This window comes from Xiphophorus hellerii, chromosome 23, assembly GCF_003331165.1.
Source record: "Xiphophorus hellerii strain 12219 chromosome 23, Xiphophorus_hellerii-4.1, whole genome shotgun sequence".
Lineage (NCBI taxonomy): Eukaryota > Metazoa > Chordata > Actinopteri > Cyprinodontiformes > Poeciliidae > Xiphophorus > Xiphophorus hellerii.
Genome location: NC_045694.1, coordinates 1449531 through 1468859, shown reverse-complemented (window position 1 = coordinate 1468859; position 19329 = coordinate 1449531). Strand labels below are relative to the sequence as shown.

General features: G+C 38.8%; 1 long non-coding RNA gene across 1 annotated transcript; it reads left to right on the top strand.

The window, feature by feature from the left end:
* Positions 1-432: 432 nt before the first annotated feature.
* Positions 433-14406, top strand: LOC116714133 (uncharacterized). Its single transcript, XR_004338007.1, has 5 exons — positions 433-618; positions 5586-5814; positions 11592-11708; positions 11868-12023; positions 13231-14406. It is a non-coding gene; the product is annotated as an uncharacterized LOC116714133 (long non-coding RNA).
* Positions 14407-19329: the final 4923 nt, after the last annotated feature.

Sequence of the window (19329 nt, the reverse complement as noted above, 5' to 3'; positions counted from 1 at the left end):
TGTGTGTGTGTGTGTGTGGGTGTGCGTGGGGGTGTGTGTGTGTGTGTGTGTAAAGCAATGCACACTTTTTCATTCACTTCAAAATTAAGCTCCACTTTGTCAGATAAAATCCCATTAAAATTCTCTAAGTTCTGGTTATAGCTGCTATTTTTCATAGACTTATGAATTACACTGTAACTAATTAGAAAGCTGGTTTCAGGAAACATATGGTCCAAGCCTCTTAGTGTGCTAAAATATGCACATCAAATACACACCACAGCACAAACTGAGCAGCTAAACAAACATGCAGAAAGTCTGCAGGAACTCGTCTGGTCCAGTCAGACCGAACAGACGACCTTCAGGAAGGCAGAGAGGTCAAACGACCCAGGACAACTTTCTTCCAGTCATCAGTCTGATTTAACCGAATGAACAGAAATAATGACTGTGAGCTGATAGAAAGTTGCGTTTCTGGTTTTGCTCTGAACAGCTTCTTCTCCGTTGCAGATCAATGTGGGCGGGACCAGCTGTTCATCATCTGAAGCTGCAGGAACTCCAAACACACAACTTCCTGTCTGTGTCTGTCAGGCTGACTGACAGTGAATGAAGAGGACTGTAGAGTTTGTACTGACTAACAGAGAGGTCAGGATGTCTTTTAGCTGTAATCAAACAAGGCGACTGAACTTTGCACCAATCACAGGATAAAATCCATCCTGCTGTTCTGCATGTGTTACTATACCTGATAACTTACTTAAAACTTCAGCTTTAATGGCATCAGATACAGTTTATGGTGAGTTATGTTTTATAAAAACGTATTTCCCTCTGACTAAATGTGCCTGAATCATAAAACCTTCTGAGCAGCAGCAGATATTTGACTGATATAACAGATTTTGTGACGCGTCATTTTTATTTGAATCAATTAGCTGCTGGAAAATTATTTTGTCCAGATAAATATCAGACAAGCAGATGCTTTATGAAGTTACTGGTGTTTGGAAATGATTTGAATTTAATGGACTCATGACTGCAGTGACCCGTGATCATGATGTTTCTCTAAACTCCTTCACATCCCACTCCTCCTGTTACACCAGGTGTGCCTCAGGGCTCCGTCCTCATCATCAGTTATTTCCTTCCTTTGGCAGAATTTCTTCAAATTCAATATCCTCTTTGCAGAAGACATTCAGCTCTATTTTTCTGATTTGAAATCTTGATTTACATTTAATTTACTTAATTATAAACAGTTTTTTAAATTCACATTAGTAATATCAGTTATTATGCATATCTTCACTTTACGCTACATAAACCACCTCCACCCTCCTTAACCGCTGATATAACAGACACAGCAGATTTTGACCTTGGTCATCGCCTCGTTACAGACATTGATTTATATATTTCTCTTTTATTTTCCTCAAATGGTTTAAAACTACAGTTTCCAAATCACTTGTGTCCTTCAGCAGCTGCTTCTGATTAAATCTAAATTCTTCTGTACATTTTCAAAGCCATCCAGAACCTCGCTCCTCTTGCCAGATCTCCTGTTCCCTTCGGTCATCCGGCTGTCTGCAGCTTCCTCCTGCCAGGCAGCCGCAATATTGACAGTTTTAATCAAAATGCAAAAATTACTTGTTGAAGAAACCAAGATTGTGCAGCTTAAACAAAGTATTAGTTTATGGGTTTTCTACCTGATCCCAAAACACATTTTCACCCTGACATATTTGCTTTTGTCTGGTTGAATTCCACAAGAAAACATGCATATAAATAACAGCGGTGAAAAGATTTCTCATGTCCTACCATTTTTGTACTGATCTAAAAAATGCTGCATTTTTAACTTTGGTGATCAGTTTTTATATCCAATATCTGATATAAAGTAGAATAAAATTCATCTGTTTTGTTCAGATTTGAAACAATAACCAGAAGAAAAACTGATAAAAAAAAAGGAAAACAGAAAAACTCAGAGGAAAAAGTAAAGATAGCATACTGGATCATATCAACAGGATATGAAGAAAAATTTGAGCAAACTATTAAAAATAGTTTAACATAAAAAAGAAAATAATCGTCATGATGTTCGTTATTCCAGGATCAGTTCTGTCTGACTGGGTCAGATCCTGCAGATTTAAACGTAAGCAGGAAGTTTCTCTGTACGGAGAGAGAAAGGTGTCAGATGTTTGTGTGAATGAAAAAAACATGCATGGGTTTGTGCCAACACAAACGCATTAAACAGCTCATTTATGTCGGTGGGTTTTATTTGCTGCATGCAGAGCAGAATCGTTGGTCCAGCTGGTCCGATTGAAGAACCCCTGCAGAACCGAAGTGTTTATCAATGTGGCATTTTTATGTGATCTGGATTTTCTCTCAAGCATTCACACACAGAAACGTTCAGCTTCCAGGAAAAGACTGAACACAACCAGCCACACACTCCAGCTGTGGATCTCATTATCAAATTATCTTCTGTTTTTTAAGTTTACACTCCAAACCGACACGATTTACCTAAAATTGGTGCATAAACTGCTTTCATTATCTAAACTACATGCAGAAAACATCTGAATGTTTGTCACAAATCTTGTCAGGTTTCTAATTGATGAATCCAAAGAAGTAATCCCAGTTCATTATGAACATCAATAAGGTCATTTTGAACTGAGCTGAACTGGAATAATTCAAACAAAAGTCACAAAATTAATTTATATGTGAAACAGGAAAAAAGTCTTGCTGACTAGAAACTCATTTAAAAGGAAATTTTTTTTACAAGTTACAGTGTAGGAACGCATAAAATAAAATCTGTATTACAAACAGATCTGAGATCCAATTAAAAAAGTGTTAAAGAAAATAAAACTGTTAGGTCATGAAAAAACAATATAACAGGAGTCAAATTTTCTGTCTTTGCATTTCAGTTTAAAACTTTATTACAGTATTCTGGGAAAAATAGGACTTTTTATTAATGCAGAAGAAGACTGCATAAAACAGATGAAAAGGCTTTCAGCAGTTTGGATATTTTTAGATTTTTTTGTTCACTTTTTGCACTTTGATTTCCTTTGTGTTCTCTTTTCTCACCTCCTCTGCTGAGTGCATAAATCCATGTATTTTCTCTCGCTGCCTCCATTATGTGGGTGTATGTGTATGCAGCTTGGCTCATGCTTCACAAATCACACATAACATCTTTATTGATACAGTTAGCATTTAAAACGACACCTGAGGTCGTCCTTTAAAAGCTGCATCGATTCTGAGTTTGATAAAAAACAATCTGTGATCCTGTGTGTGAAAATTCAAGGACCTTCCATTCTGATCCGGGTCCGAACCCGCTCCATTTTAACACCAATTATAAACCTGAAATACAGCAGCAGGAAAAGTACAGGTGTGGAAAATGTTTGGCAGGTTTATTGTGCAATATGTTGAAAATGTATCTATTGTTGAGAAACATGTTGGAAGGAGTTCTGTGAAAGGAGAAAATGCATTGCTCACATTGTTTTTCCTCAACCTCAGATGAAAACGCAACAGATTCACAGAACAAACCAAGAACATTTTGGTTTATAGAAATGAAGCTGCAGCTGCTTGATTCTGCAGGCGACATGTTTGATTTGTCTGATTGATTGTTGCGCAGCAAAGGCGTGAAGATGTCACGGGTTCATTTGAAAAACAAACTGCATCCCAAATAATTAGTTCCAGAGGGAAAGCATCTTGAGAAATGTCCCTCTCCACTCCAACTGTCTCCATTTGGACTCATTCTGGCCTGAATTTTAAAGGTAAAGGAAAATGGATCCAATTTAAAAGTCATCTTCACTGAGAGGAAACTTTTTGAGTCCAGCATCACATATTTTCCATCAGAAAACAGCTTCTTATTGATTCCTGGCAGACTGCTTCTCTTTGCTTCCCTTCAGTGAGCTGGCAGAGCGTCTGTTCGTTAGGCTCACCTGCGCTTGGCGCCTCGCAGAATTAAAATGTTAGAAATAAAAAACCTCATCCTGGATTCCTGCTTTCACGACACAAAGCCATGTTTTAGTTCAAATAATCAGTTTCAGGCTGGAAGGAGGAAGTTATTTAAGAGTCGCTACTCTGACTTACAATTTGCCACTTCCAGATTTGTTCTGGTTTTAGTTTAAATGTTTCACAACATCAAGCTAATGTTGGTATCAGACAAAAACGCTAGTTTGAAAAAAAGTTTTCACATGGTGGTTTGATTTATTAAAGGCATTATGCCATGTGAAATTCACCCACTTTTCATAAATCATGAATTATGTGTGATTAATTACATTTTAGAAAATAGGGTTAAATTTCATTCAGACCTTTGGAATAACAGAAAATCTCATAAACAGGCCGTTTCTGACGGTGTGAAGTCAAAAAACAAAAACACTCATAAAACGTGGTGGTGAGTTGGTTGGTTGAGTTCCTGCAGGTCTTTGTTAAATTATTTCTTCAGCTGATAGAAGTCTGACTTTGTAATCGTCTTTATGTGTCTCTGAAGGTTCAGGTCAGATTTCCTGGTTTCTGTCTGTAATGACTCCAGATTAAACCTCTTTAGGTCCAAAGATAATAACTTTTTTTTTTTTTCTTTTTAACTGGAGAAGGTTTTTTCTCCTCTGTGTGCCGATTTATTCTAAGTATCTACTGAGTGTGTGTGAAGTTTGCTGGCTTTCTGCTGTAAAATTTGACTTTGCCCTTGTCATAACTTTGATTTTGAATAGTTCACAAGGTCCTCCACTGGCTTGTTGGTTTGTTTACTGGGACGACGCCTAAAAGTGTCACCAGTGACAAATTCAGTGCAGAAACTTAACTTTTTATTCCCAACTGAAGGGGCGAAAAGCTGGAGCTGACACATCATGGATTTTTAACCGCACCTTGAGTACTTTTTTAGCCGCCGTGAACCATCTGTGCACAAAAAATCATGTGACAGCTGTCACTTCACAGCTTTTTTATTTGAACCAGTTTCTGGAGCAGGTTTCTAAAACTATAAATGTCTGAGTGCAAAAATGTCTTGTGAATCATCGTCAAATTTATTTAAATGTCATAGAAAGGATTTATCCTCAGCTTCATGTTTGTCACATTTTTGAAGGATAGTTTTACACTAATAAGTTCCTTTACTTTTCACAAAGAGAACATGAACATTTCATTTTATTTAACAAAGAAAAGAAGCTCTTTTCAGTCTGAATTAATTTTTCCAACTTGTGCAGCTTTGATTATCTTGTTTCTGCAAGTTTTTCTTTTTAATATCATTATTGAAATCACTGCTATCAGACGTTTAGTTTTACTTTTTAATTCTGGGTTGAATCCGATCTATGGAGGGTTTTTTGTGAAATTGCATGTTTTTTCTGTGCTTGTCTGGTTTTTCTCCTGATCCTCCACATTCCTGCAGAAGTTTAAAGCCATTCATGCATTTAGGGAATATCTTGACGGCATCTCTGTTGCTTTAAACGTGAGTGAAAACTCTGTAGCTGGATGGACGTGTTGCTGAGGTTCTTATTTACTAGAAATGTTTTGGTTAAAAAATGAAACAGAAGTGTTTTAACTTGTTGTTCTCCCTCTGATTTTATTTGTATAACTGATAAAAACATGTTTCCTATTATTTCTGAGCCAAACAACATTGCAACATTTTCAGATGAAATTTTCTTTTGTGCTCCGCGCAGTGTGCCGTGAGCAGAAACTTAAGGAGGCGCTGCAGTGAGAGGCCTCTTGTATCGCCACATCAGAGCTTAACTGTCAGGCATCCTGCCAGGACAGCTGCACCTGTTTGGAGGACCCGCGGCTACGAGGCGCCTCAGTGGAGCGAGCCGCGAGCGAATACTTCTTCCCCAACCTGAAGGTTGAAGCACAAAGAGGCCAGATGGTACAACAGCTACGTTACGATCACAAAGGGTAAGAAAAGATCGGCGCTCCAGTTCTGCTCCAGCAGCTGCTCAGTTTTCTTCTCTCATCATTTCAAATCATTATGATGTTCCTGCAGCAGCTCCTCTGCAAATCAGCTGTTTTATGACACAAAACAAAAATCATGTGGTCAGCTCACAGTATTTCAGTAAAATAGAGGAAAGCATTTTCAAATATGCAAAGAAAGCCCATCAATAACTGAAGTTAACAGATTTTAAAACTGTTGCATGATTGATGCCCGTTTGATTATACAGAGTAACTGTTATGAAATGCTGCAGCTGATTAGGGATTTTCTCCATATTTCAGCTGGACTGACCGTAGTTGACCTGAACAGATTCTGACCTTTCAGAAAGTTTTCTATAGGAGTGTCTGCAGTGCTTAAAATCTGTAAATATAATTAATCTTCAACACTAAGAGGAAAGAACAAGCATATTTACTTAAATTGGACCAAATCTAAACATTGAGTTTGTATATTTGTGTTGCAGTTAGAAACCTCTGGGTAAGGCATGAGTTATTCATGGAAAGAAAAACTCCACTTGGCATCTTGTGTGTAAATGAGGCGCATCAGGCGGATGAATAGCAAATAGAAAGTCAGCTGCACTTCCCATTTCAGATGCATTTTCCTATTTAAATCTCCCAAGAAATTTCGGCAAAGCTGAAGTTTTCACACATGAAGCAGGAACAAAGACGGAGCAACGTAAAGGAAACTAACATCCCAATTATCTTTTCTAGCTCCGGTAAATTAGAACAAATCTGGAGCATAAAGGGAAATTTGGCTGGTATTTATTTACATAAAGTTATTTTTCAGTTGCAGCTCTAATTATACTCCAAATTAAAGAGAAGGTGGAAAAACAAAGCATTTGAATTAATACTGCGATCCCAACAGTAAGACGTTAAGTAATTATGATAAATAGATAGTTTTCATTGTAACTAATTAACTCCAAATACAAATACTGCTGGTGGAACAATGAAACATGAGATTAATGCTGCAGGTTTCTCCAGCAGGTGAATCTTTCTGAGTTTCTGCCTGGATTTGAATCTAAGTTTCTGTTTCAGTTCATCCTCTTTCAAGATGTGTGCATCTGAAGATAATAACCTTTATTTAATGAGATAAAAACCTTTCTGTAATCTACAATCTTTCTTCAAGAGCTGTGCATTATAGCAGCAGCACTTACATTCAACCATAAAATCATAAAATAAACCAATAAAAAATATTAATGACTAACAAAACGATTTGACTTAGGATTTTCATTAACACTTTTCGTTCACAGTCTCACTTTTTCTATCGCTTTAGACTTTTCTAAATGTTAGTAGAGAATATTAAACACTTCAATGTTTTTCTTCTAATATATTTTTATATACCTAAAATTCCCAAAAACTTGCAAAGTGAAGGTCGCAGGCAAAAAACTAAATCAGATAAGAGAAGCAAAAAACATCTGAAGTTCATCAGTATTTAAAACCGATCCTGGTTCTGAGCTCAAACTGTTTCTCATCACACAGCAGGGTAAGTTGTGGCGCTCCGCAGGGCTCAGTGTCGGGCCCAGTTCTCCTCATGTCGGTTAAATATCAGAGAGCACCGTGAAAACTTCCACCGACAGAAAAACCTGGATTACTTTTCCTTTTAATGACGACAGAGGAAATGTTTCCTCTGGACCAGAGGCTGTGAAAGGCAAACTGCTCGGTGACTTTGAGTGGCATTTAATTGGGTTCTGGTAATAAAGCACAGAACGTTGTTGTCGTCCTTGACCAGAACCCGTCCCAGATTAAACAGCTTTCCAGAACTTTTTTCTTTTACCTCCACAATATCATTAAAATTAGACGTTTCCTGTCGCAGTGATTCAGAGAATCCGCCGTGCAAATAATGCTTCAAAGGTAGACGGTAATAATTTACTATCAGAAAGGTAAAAAATGAGTAAAAAGCCTTCAGCTGATCAAAAATGCGACAGAGTTCTGATGGAAATTAACAATCATATTTGTCCTTCATTGGCTCCTGTTGAAAAGAAATAAAAATTCTTCGTCTCACATGTGAAGCCTTTCATCATAAACGCCGTCGTACATCACAGATTGATTTTCCGTGTTTCTAGCAGAGCAGGTTTACGGGGGATCCTACACATGTTCAGCATCGGGTTTAATTTAATTTAATCCAGCTGAAGGTCTGCAGATAGAACTAGAGTTTATAGATGAGACCTGCACAACCTCCAGGATTTGAGAGCAGTTGTGGAAGAAAAAGTCAAGATCATAAAATAGGAGACAAATTTTTACACCAACATCTGAATAAACTTTATTGCAGATAACTTTAATATTTGGTTTCATTCTTTGAGTTTTTACTGATATCATTACACATTTATATGATATAATTGTTACAAAATGCTTTTAATGTGAAAAATATGAACCTTTAATTATTTTTCTTGCTGCCTCACATTTTTATTTCTATAAAAGGAGATGATTATCATCTTTTTGATATATTTCTCTTTCCATGCAGTTTTTAGTGTTTGGTGAAATAAAATGTAAAACAAAACACACATGTAATTCCTGCTTCACACAGTTTTATGCTGATTTTCTCCTGACGCAGCGATTATTGGCTGACTCTAAAGATGATCAGATAATCAATCAGCCAATCAGAAAGCGACAGAAACACAAGACAGAATAACTCCCATGATGCCTTTCTGTTGATTTTAAATATTGCCACAGCTTCTGCCTCGTCGGCCATGTTTGTTTTCTCTGAACTCACCTTTGACCTTGAGTCTGTTAGACAAATTCTGTTTATTAGATGGAGACAAATTTGAAACCAGTAAAGATCTACAAAACGTTAAAGAATCCAGTTTAAATGCATCACGTGGTTTCAGTGCCAGTTTCTCTAAAATCTCCGATCACAGGAAGAACCCGTCCCGCTGAACAGAACCAGAAATGAACAGAACCAAGTTTCATGTTTTTCATATCTTTAATTTGGAAAAAGTCTGCATTGTGCTTGTTTCCATGGTTTTGTTTTATGTTCAAAGCACAACTCTGTTAAAATCTGTCAACGCAGATGAAGTGATTTAAATTTCTGCTGGAGGAGCTGAAACGTTCAGATGTTTGATGAACGGCTCTCTGTCTAACCTCACATTCAGCTGACATTGCTTCAGTCTGGGGTCCTTGTCAGAGAAAAGCAGCAACAAAGAAACATTTTAATGTGGAACTGAAAATAACCTCGGAGTTAGACGGAGCGCTTGGACTCAGAGGAGTTGATATATGGATGAAATTATCACAGAGGACATCAAATAAATAAGATCTTTCACTTTTATGGAACCATTTCCTGTTGAACAACATGATGAAGCTCAGTAATCCTTCATCAAACACAGAATTAGACGCAGTGACCTGCTGGTCTTCGGGTTTGGGGGGCGCTTCTATTGATTTTTTCTACGTTCTGTCAAGGTCATTGAAATGACGGTAATTGAAGTTATTTAATGGAGCTGCTGGAATATTGTGGAGCAGATGAGAGTCCAGAGGGACTGGCCTGAGGAGATAACTCCTGTTCTGCTCATGGAGGAGTTATTCAGCCAGGAGCCAATAAAATGCAAAGTAAAAAGAGAAAGAAATCATTTAAATTCAATTTTAAATGATTTAACCTTTCACTCCGTCAGGGTGAAGGATCTTATTCATCTTTTTCTTTTTTTGGTCCTTCAGTCACAACAGCGAGTTTAAAAAAAACAAAAGTCTCACTTTGTAATAATTTTTACTGACGAGGTTTATCATGTTTTTGTCATATTTTATACTTTATTCACATTTTTGTGTGAAATGATCTTTTAATGATGAAAGGTTTTTGTTGCTCTTATGTGAAATATTTTATTGCAGGATATTTGTATGAAATGTGGTCTCCACTGAAAATCTGCGGAATATTTTCTGTTTTACTGCTGAAGCAATAACATTTCTAATAACTTGAATATAAACAGATTTAATGAATGAAACCACATGTAACACATATTGCTATGCAGAATAAACCAGAGGCAGCCAGATTTATTCCCAAAGCCTGTTTATGTTCCTAGAAGCAAACAGAAATATAATAAGCATAAATAAATATGATGTCTGGAGGAATCGCTCTGTTGCTTTGCAGCAAGAAGGTTCTGGGTTTGAATCCCAGCCTGGATTCTGGATTGAAACAACCTTTGCACGTTCTCCCGGTGCGTTCTCTCTGGGTACTCCAGCTGCCAACACTGTCAGATTAACAGCAACCAGTTGAGTTAATCTGCCTGTTAGAAAAACAGGAGTTAATTTTTCAAAGTCATCGTCTCACCATGTTATTCATTCATTTGTAAATAACTAAATATTTAATTAGCAAGCTAAATATTTAGCTAGCTCGGAGCTAAACGGCTCATTTTGTGTTTGAAGCTGAAATGTTGGACAAGAAAAGAAACGATAATAAAGAGCAATTTGAAAACAGAAGCTTATAAAGCTGTTTGGAAGATGCAGCTTTTATTTTGGTAGTCCACATTTTAACTAAATACTTAGAACTGAGCTAATTATTTAGCTTAAAACTAAATTTAGCGATTTAAGCTGCATCTTCAGTTTGTTTGTTTAAAGCTAAATAAACATTATTTGGCTGTTTAGATGTTCATTTAAAGCTAAATATTAGCTTGGCTATTCAGTTTGAAGCTAAATATTGTGCTAAATATTTAGCTTGCAGGCTGAATATTTAGCTTAACTAATTATTTAATTTGAAGCTAAATGTTTAGCTAAGTATTTATGTTGTTTAATGGCACACCACACCATTCAGTTCAAGCAGCTGAGAGGAAAAGTCTCAGTAATTCCAGGGTATTTTTGTTAATCTGAACACAAATGGTTTCTTTGTCTTATTTAGTTTTTATCAACATAATTCAGTTAAGCATCTTAATGTTGTATCTTTCTAAATAAAGTGGCATCAGAAGCAGATGCGTCATGTTCCCTTTGGTTCTGTAAACTGTTTATGACTTTTCTCCTAAATCTAGATGCAGTTTATCTGTAATCTGTTCCGCCTTAAATGAAACCTCATTCCTCCTCCTCGTCTCTCCATCCTGCCTTGTTATCACCATTCTTAGACAAGCTTTGTGTCCTCTGGCAGAGTAAGCAGACTCATTGTTGAGGGGAAAATACTCCCTCCTGACTGGAACTGGAGCCAGTCGGAAACGATTCCCTCCAACAGACGCTTTTTTGTTTATTCTGTCGGTTACATTGAAGGATGAGGAATATTCTGTTCTTTGGAGATTTACTGCATCAGAAACATTTCTTTACACTCAGTTGTGAAGAGTTAGAACACATAAAGTTATATAAAGTCCCAAGATGCTGGAAGGCTTTGCTGAGTCAGCCGTAAACCCTGCTGCTCATCAGTCAGCAGGCTTTTATTTTGAAACATTGTCTTCCTGTGGCAGACACACTGACATCGAACGGCTTCAAACTGCAGAGCAGAGAGACGCTGGAACAAACGTAGAAATAAAATGATGCTGAACTGAATCAGTTTCACAAACTCAAACCTCATTTCAAGTTTTTGTCCCGTTTATTTGGACAAAATAAATCTGAGCTGCTGCTTCTAACATGATATTTAAAAATGTTGACAGATGTTCAGAGCAGCAGCAGCGTGTCGTGAGGAAATGCCCTGAGCTACACATCTTAAACAGAGACGAGACTCTGAGAGGAACCGAGCTTCTCCAGATGAAGCTGGTTCTTCTGGGTGGAGGTGAGCCGGATGGAGCGCTCACCTCCACCCGGCTGCAGACCTTCCTCCCTGTGATCGATTCCATCTTTTTGCCCTGCAGCAATCTCTTCAGCAGCCAGCAAGCTCCCTGCGACCCGCTGGACGAACGAACTCCACACGGAGGGAAAAAGGCTCTGAAGGGGTTCTGCTGAAGACCGGCTGCAGCTTTGTTGGCTTGGTGAGACTCATCGCCTCACTCAGGCTTTCTGAGACTGAAAGCCATCTGATGGGAGCAGAAATCAATGCTTCACACCCTGGCTGAGATCTGTGGAGGTTCTGCTTTTAAAGCGCTGCTGCCTTCTGAAGCAACAAACAGCTCGTCTCTCACTTTTCTCAGCTTGAGCAGCGTTGACTCTGGAGAGGCGGCGGCGCGGTGAGAACCAGGACGGGTGACTGATGGGTCCAGGATGGGGAACAGGAAGCTGGAGTGGATAAAACTCCTGAGGACGAAGCAAACGGCTCCGTCACACAACAGCCTGAAGACCAGGAACAGGTGAGCTCAATGAATTACAGCAGCAGCAGGTTTGATTTCCACACAGAGTGAAATATTTTACTTATTTCTGTTAATGTTGATTATTACCTGCAGCTGGTAAAGGAATCGGATTTTAGAAAATATTAATATGACTGGAAATTAAAATATTGCATAAAAGTGCAGAACAACCATGGAGGAACGATATTCAGCTTCTATATGCCACAGATCTGGAGGTAATGTAGTTTTATTTTTACTGAGTTCCTTTAAATCAAGGCTGAAAAGCAGCTGGTTGGTTTATTTACAACCATAATGAAATATTGACCAAAATATGACAGAATGTCTCTTACAGTTGTTGTTTTTATAATGTAAAACTGCTGAAATGTCTCATACAAATATACTTGATTGAATATTTCTTGTGTGTCAGAAAGTGAAATATTTCTGACACATATTGTGATTCATATATTTAATATATTAATCACACAGAGAGAATATTTCAGGCTTTTATTTCAGTGATTTCGGCTTGTCGGTAAATAAAACCAAACCTCTGCCGCGGCTCCTCCTCTCCGCTCAGATTCATCTCCCACCAGTTCACATCTCCCTGAGAAATCAGAATTAACAATAAACGATAAGAAAAGCATCCTGCAGCAGCGCTAATGATTACCCATGATCCTCCTCTCCTTCCTCCACACTCCACCGGGGAGAAGCGGAGTGATGTGGGGTGTGCCTAAAGTTTTCTGCTCAGCCTTATTGCTTTTGCTACCCAAGACAATATTATTATCTGGAGCTGCAGGCCTCACAGCACACAACTTGTAAATAATAAACCATGCTGGACAGAAGCCTGTGAGGCTACTGCTAATCCTGCTATTATTCCACTTTTATTGGTGCTATTTGCTCATTATTCCTCCTCTCCTCTGGCTGAAGAGAGCCGTTAAATTATGCTCAGCCTATTGTTTTCTTCAGAGCAGAACGGCGTTCAGCCTCCATTCCTTTCTGCTGCTTCTCTCCTCGGTTCTGACCACATCGGCGCCTCCAGGCCTCTCAAAATGTCACAGTGGGTGGCAGCAGCTCCTGTCAGACGGGAATTTAATCATACGCACTGAATTTTTTTCTTCCTTTTTTAATTTCCAATATTCTTTTGTACATTAGGACCCGTATCTGACATCAGGATTCAGGCTGTAGCTCTGCATGTGAATGAAATCGACAGAATTATTAGATTTGTGTTTTACAGACGGTGAAATTTCATCCAGCCGTTTCTCTTTCTGACGGAGCGTCGCTGACAAACCTGCAGGTAAAACATCTGAACCCATAAAGGTAAAACATCCAGCTAATGAAACGACCAGAGCTGCCGTATGGAGCTTTACCTTTAATTTTCTCCTTGTTAATTTATCCTGTTGTCTTTGTAAACGGTTGGTTCAGTTTTAGCCTGTTTGTAAAATGCTACATAAATAAACTTTACATTGACATTTATGTTCTGTTGCTTTCCGTTTCAGTTCAGTATCTTCTCCACAAGTTCTTCATCACCAGAAATCTGCGCTTCTTGCTTCACTGCACAAATCCTTCACTGAAGCAAATTACAGTAATTATGACTTTTTTCCACAGATTTAATGATTATGTGTTGAAATGGGTGGAAATTTAAAATCTATCAGACTAAAAGCTGCTGTGGAAAAAAATCTTTCTCTTCTTAGATTTCTTGTTTTTACTTAAACTTAAATGTTTCAGATTATTAAATTCTAACAGATAACCTGAGAAACTGAAAGCAGATTTTTGTTTCTCTTTGCAGTTGTTCTGTGTGCTTTTATTCTGAAGTTTGTGTTTGTGAAGCTGACAGATTTGTGGGCAGATATTTGATCACTTTTTCAGTTTGGTTGATGTTTGAACTGCTGCTGATGCAGAAATCAGGTTTTTCTGTTTCAGGCTCTTTACTCTGACCTTTGACCTCTCTGACTTATTGCTCTGTTGTCAGGATTTTACCACCAGGCGTTTTGTCCTGTATGTCTTCTCTTTAAATAAACAACACATCATATTTTGAATTGCAAATTTAAAGAAAATTGCAGCGTTGTCATCTCAGAAGATGTATCATTTGATGTTGTGGAGGGGAGGATGATTTTTAATTTGTAAACATAAGTTTTAACGGTACGGATCCGGACCCGGACCGTTAAATGAGGTTCTTCACTTCCTGTTGGAAAGTCCAGGATCAACTCCTGCTCAGCAAAAACACAGAATGAACATTTAAATGTCGTCCTTCTAAAGTCTTTGACATTTTACAAACTTGAGATTAGTCATATTCATAACCAAGTCGGTTTAATTTGTGTAGTGCCAAATGATTTTTACTAAATTCATGAAAGTTTTTATTTTAGCCACTAATCTGTGAGATCAAGCATCTCTGGAGCAGATCTGTTACCGTTAGATATGTCAAGAAAATCCGAGCTCATCCCACTTCCCCATGCTGGAGATTTTAGTTTAGCAGTAATAAAAAATAAAGTTATCTTTAAAAGGAATCACTCAAGTGACATCTAGGCCCAGCAGTAGACTTAAGTGTCAATAAAATAAATCTGGTTGTGTGTGTTGTTTTGTCTCATGCAAACTTTGCTTTAATTCTACTTTTTTCTATCTAATCATAAGAAATCATAGTCAGACAGAGAGAGTCATTAAACAGGAAAAGCAGGTTTCCTGGAAAAAGAGGAAGAAAGTTTCCAGCCTGCAGATTTATAAATATAGCTGAGACTATTTCTTATTTTAAAGCATGAAAGTTAAAGAAGAAAATCTAAACATTTTGAGTAATTTGATAAGATTCAAAGTAAAATATTTATATTAATATTGGTTTACTTGTAATAATATTTACACGAACATTTGTGGGAACACTTATAAGAAAAACAAGTAACTGTAATTTTAGTATTAAATAATTAGAATCATGTATTATTCTTGGTTTCTTTTCAGAAAAACATCTGTAATAACTCACATTAAGATCATAATAAGTATAATTAATAAGTTATGGTTATAAAATCATAAATGAATGATAAATCAGAGAAGCTGAAGAAAATAAATGTGATATAAGTTATGGTTATAAAATTATAAATGAATGCTAAATCAGAGAAGCTAAAGAAAATAAATGTGATATAAATGTGATTTTGACATTGAACTTGAAATGGTGTAAAAAGGTGTAACTGCAATTAAACATCACTGATATGTTGGAGGTAGATAGTAGGTGAAAGGTGAACGGTTAAGGGAAAAAGGGGAACTAACAGGAGAGCAGAGATGATCAACGCCTTATTTAGGTAAAAGGTTGTGCAGGCAATGGACAGGAGGTTGAGCAACTCTGAGACATTAGCACAGACATCAGGACATAATGTCTGAAGGACAGTGATGGATGTGAGGTCATCTGTCTAAGCAGACAGCCAATGAAAACGCACCAAAAGGGTGGATAAACCCTATATAAGGTGGGTGCAAAAGAGGAACCTTTTGTTGGATCCTCCGGGCAGCTTCGAGCCAAGATCGAGATGGACAAAGAACTCTGCAGCTGAAGAAGAGCCGGGGCCACAGAGCCGAAGACTGTCCTTCTCATGGAGACCAACCGGTCAGGCCCACAACCTGTGGCTTCACATCGCACTTCTCTCATCAGCTGGGTTCAGACCCCAAAGACAAAGATGAAGATAAAGACAAAGGCAAAGACAAAGAAGAAGAACTGGTGCCTTTTTTCCTGCCAGCACCAAGTCCTGTGTGACCTCACCATCCATGCGGAGAAGAAGCTCATCAGACCTACAGAGATTCCTGCCTTCGCCGATCAACATCTTCCTCCTGCTGCAGCACCTTCTTCATCATCAAGCCAGGTCTGGGGTTCGAAACGCCAAACTCCGTCCGTCTCTCTCAAAGGTTCCCTTTTTTTTTAGTTCTTAGTATCAGCAGTAGGGAAAGACAGACTAGATGATTGATTTTACTTATTTGATTATTTCTGCTACTGAATTAAGCTGTACTGACCCTTGCAAAAATGCCTTATTAATAAAATATTTAGCATAAAGAAAATCTAAAAGATGTTGTGGACATTCAGTTAATGAGTCACCTTAAAGTTCTTTGATGGTTGTAAAATAGCTGTGATGTTTGATTCTGGAGAGGAAAAAGTTTAAAATGTTTTTAGGTTGCTGGTAGCCCAAATTTAAAACGTCATCCTTGGGACTCGCCCGAGTCACTAAAACCTACCTGGTTCAATAACAAATGCAAGTTGTAAAATAGAGAACGAGCGACCGTTAACAGGTGTGCTCTGTGAAACTAGTTGGCTGTAGGCTGCTCAGTCTGGCTAATTCACAGGGGGAAGAAGGGTGGGACACCTGGATGTAGGCCGTCAGAAAACCAGGCGAATCGTTTCTCGAAACCAGCTTAAACAGAGTTTACTTCAGTCCTGGACAGGGTAAATCCCGGCAGATTTAGGAAATTCAATTAACCCGTTAGAAGGAGAGCTGGTAGCACATCTCCCCTCTCAGAAGAGGAAGTAGAGAGTGAGACAGTAGAGACAGAAAGGAGGGGGGGGGTGTTGCGCAACAACAAGTGGCGCCCAACGTGGGGCTAGAAGTTGAGCATCAAAGAGCACACACGCATGAGGGAGCTCATTGGCGTGGAAATGATGAAGTGGACTGTTATGTCCAACAAAGGAAGATCGTCTTTGTCGATACCGAGAAGTGGGACAGTACTCCCAGAGGACGGGAGGTCCCAGAAGAGTACGTGGTCGAGGTCGTGCGGAGCGTGCATGAGGCCCTTGGACATGCAGGCGTGCGACCTACCCGTAAGGAGCTGGAGGAGCAAGATCTTTGGATCCCAGTGAAACAAGTCCAACGCGTGCTGAGGGACTGTGAAGTGTGTGGTCAATACAACGCAGGTCGCCGAGGGCAGCGGATGGAAGGTTTGTTCATCAAGAGCACAGTCCCATGGGGTTCAGTCTGCATGGATGTAGCAGAGCCAATGGGGACAACAGGAAAGAGAGGTGAGAAGTACCTCTTGGTGCTGATGGACACAGTGACAACTGCTAGAAGAGCAGGTCTTCCCCTGCAGAGGAACTCCGTTCACGTCACAGAAAGCAGGGAGGCGAAGACACTTCTCCTTTTTGCTCAGAGAAGAAAAAGGGAAGTTGCAGCTCGAAGTGTCACTGAAAACAGGGCAGAGAGTTTGGATTAAAGCTCAAGATCGGCCTGCAACTACGGTGATCAAGCTGAGATTCAACGCCCGAGATTTTGTAAAGCAAGTACTGAACTTCAACACAGTACTACTGATGAAGAAAGGGGTCCATGAGGAAGCAGTGCTCAAGCCAGTTCTTAGCTACAGCAAACCAGAACATTACGAGAAGATGGCCAGAGAATCAAGCACCATGCCATCCTACAGTAGACTGGCCACTATTACAGGAAGGTTGCCGTTCAAAGAACAACTTCAAGGCTTTGGACTGGGAGGGCCGTGAAGAAATTGGACTATGCTAAAGAAGAACTCCTGTCACAACCTGATGGATTAAAATGGAAAAGGATCATGATTACGGATAAAGCATCACGATGCTTATGCGTTTTGCTTTGCTCTGCTGAACAGCCAGAATTTTTTTTTTTTTTTTGAGGCCTTCTGTCTCAGCCCATCTTCCCTAAAGAACCATCCCACATCCTGAAGAACCGACAGTTCATCCAGCGAAGGTTCTTGTAGAAGACTCAGAGCGATCCAAGTTTTCTTCGACATTCATCACCTCATGGGGGAAATCAAAACTCCAAGGAGGGGGTGTCAAGAGAAGTGGAGTTTTGATGACTACACTGAGCCCTCTGTGACAACTGAGGATGAAGAATCTGCATCTTCACATCCCAGACGAACCTCTTCTCTTTCCAGGGGATGAGGACGGCGAACTGCAGGAGGGTGATGGACTCCCAGCATGTGAAAGGTCTGACCTCGTGGAGGGGGTGTCAAGAAAATCCGAGCTCATCCCACTTCCCCATGCTGGAGATTTTAGTTTAGCAGTAATAAAAAATAAAGTTATCTTTAAAAGGAATCACTCAAGTGACATCAAGGCCCAGCAGTAGACTTAAGTGTCAATAAAATAAATCTGGTTGTGTGTGTTGTTTTGTCTCATGCAAACTTTGCTTTAATTCTACTTTTTTCTATCTAATCATAAGAAATCATAGTCAGACAGAGAGAGTCATTAAACAGGAAAAGCAGGTTTCCTGGAAAAAGAGGAAGAAAGTTTCCAGCCTGCAGATTTATAAATATAGCTGAGACTATTTCTTATTTTAAAGCATGAAAGTTAAAGAAGAAAATCTAAACATTTTGAGTAATTTGATAAGATTCAAAGTAAAATATTTATATTAATATTGGTTTACTTGTAATAATATTTACACGAACATTTGTGGGAACACTTATAAGAAAAACAAGTAACTGTAATTTTAGTATTAAATAATTAGAATCATGTATTATTCTTGGTTTCTTTTCAGAAAAACATCTGTAATAACTCACATTAAGATCATAATAAGTATAATTAATAAGTTATGGTTATAAAATCATAAATGAATGATAAATCAGAGAAGCTGAAGAAAATAAATGTGATATAAGTTATGGTTATAAAATTATAAATGAATGATAAATCAGAGAAGCTAAAGAAAATAAATGTGATATAAATGTGATTTTGACATTGAACTTGAAATGGTGTAAAAAGGTGTAACTGCAATTAAACATCACTGATATGTTGGAGGTAGATAGTAGGTGAAAGGTGAACGGTTAAGGGAAAAAGGGGAACTAACAGGAGAGCAGAGATGATCAACGCCTTATTTAGGTAAAAGGTTGTGCAGGCAATGGACAGGAGGTTGAGCAACTCTGAGACATTAGCACAGACATCAGGACATAATGTCTGAAGGACAGTGATGGATGTGAGGTCATCTGTCTAAGCAGACAGCCAATGAAAACGCACCAAAAGGGTGGATAAACCCTATATAAGGTGGGTGCAAAAGAGGAACCTTTCGTTGGATCCTCCGGGCAGCTTCGAGCCAAGAGATGGACAAAGAACTCTGCAGCTGAAGAAGAGCCGGAGCCACAGAGCCGAAGACTGTCCCGCTCATGGAGACCAACCGGTCAGGCCCACAACCTGTGGCTTCACATCGCACTTCTCTCATCAGCTGGGTTCAGACCCCAAAGACAAAGATGAAGATAAAGACAAAGGCAAAGACAAAGAAGAAGAACTGGTGCCTTTTTTCCTGCCAGCACCAAGTCCTGTGTGACCTCACCATCCATGCGGAGAAGAAGCTCATCAGACCTACAGAGATTCCTGCCTTCGCCGATCAACATCTTCCTCCTGCTGCAGCACCTTCTTCATCTTCAA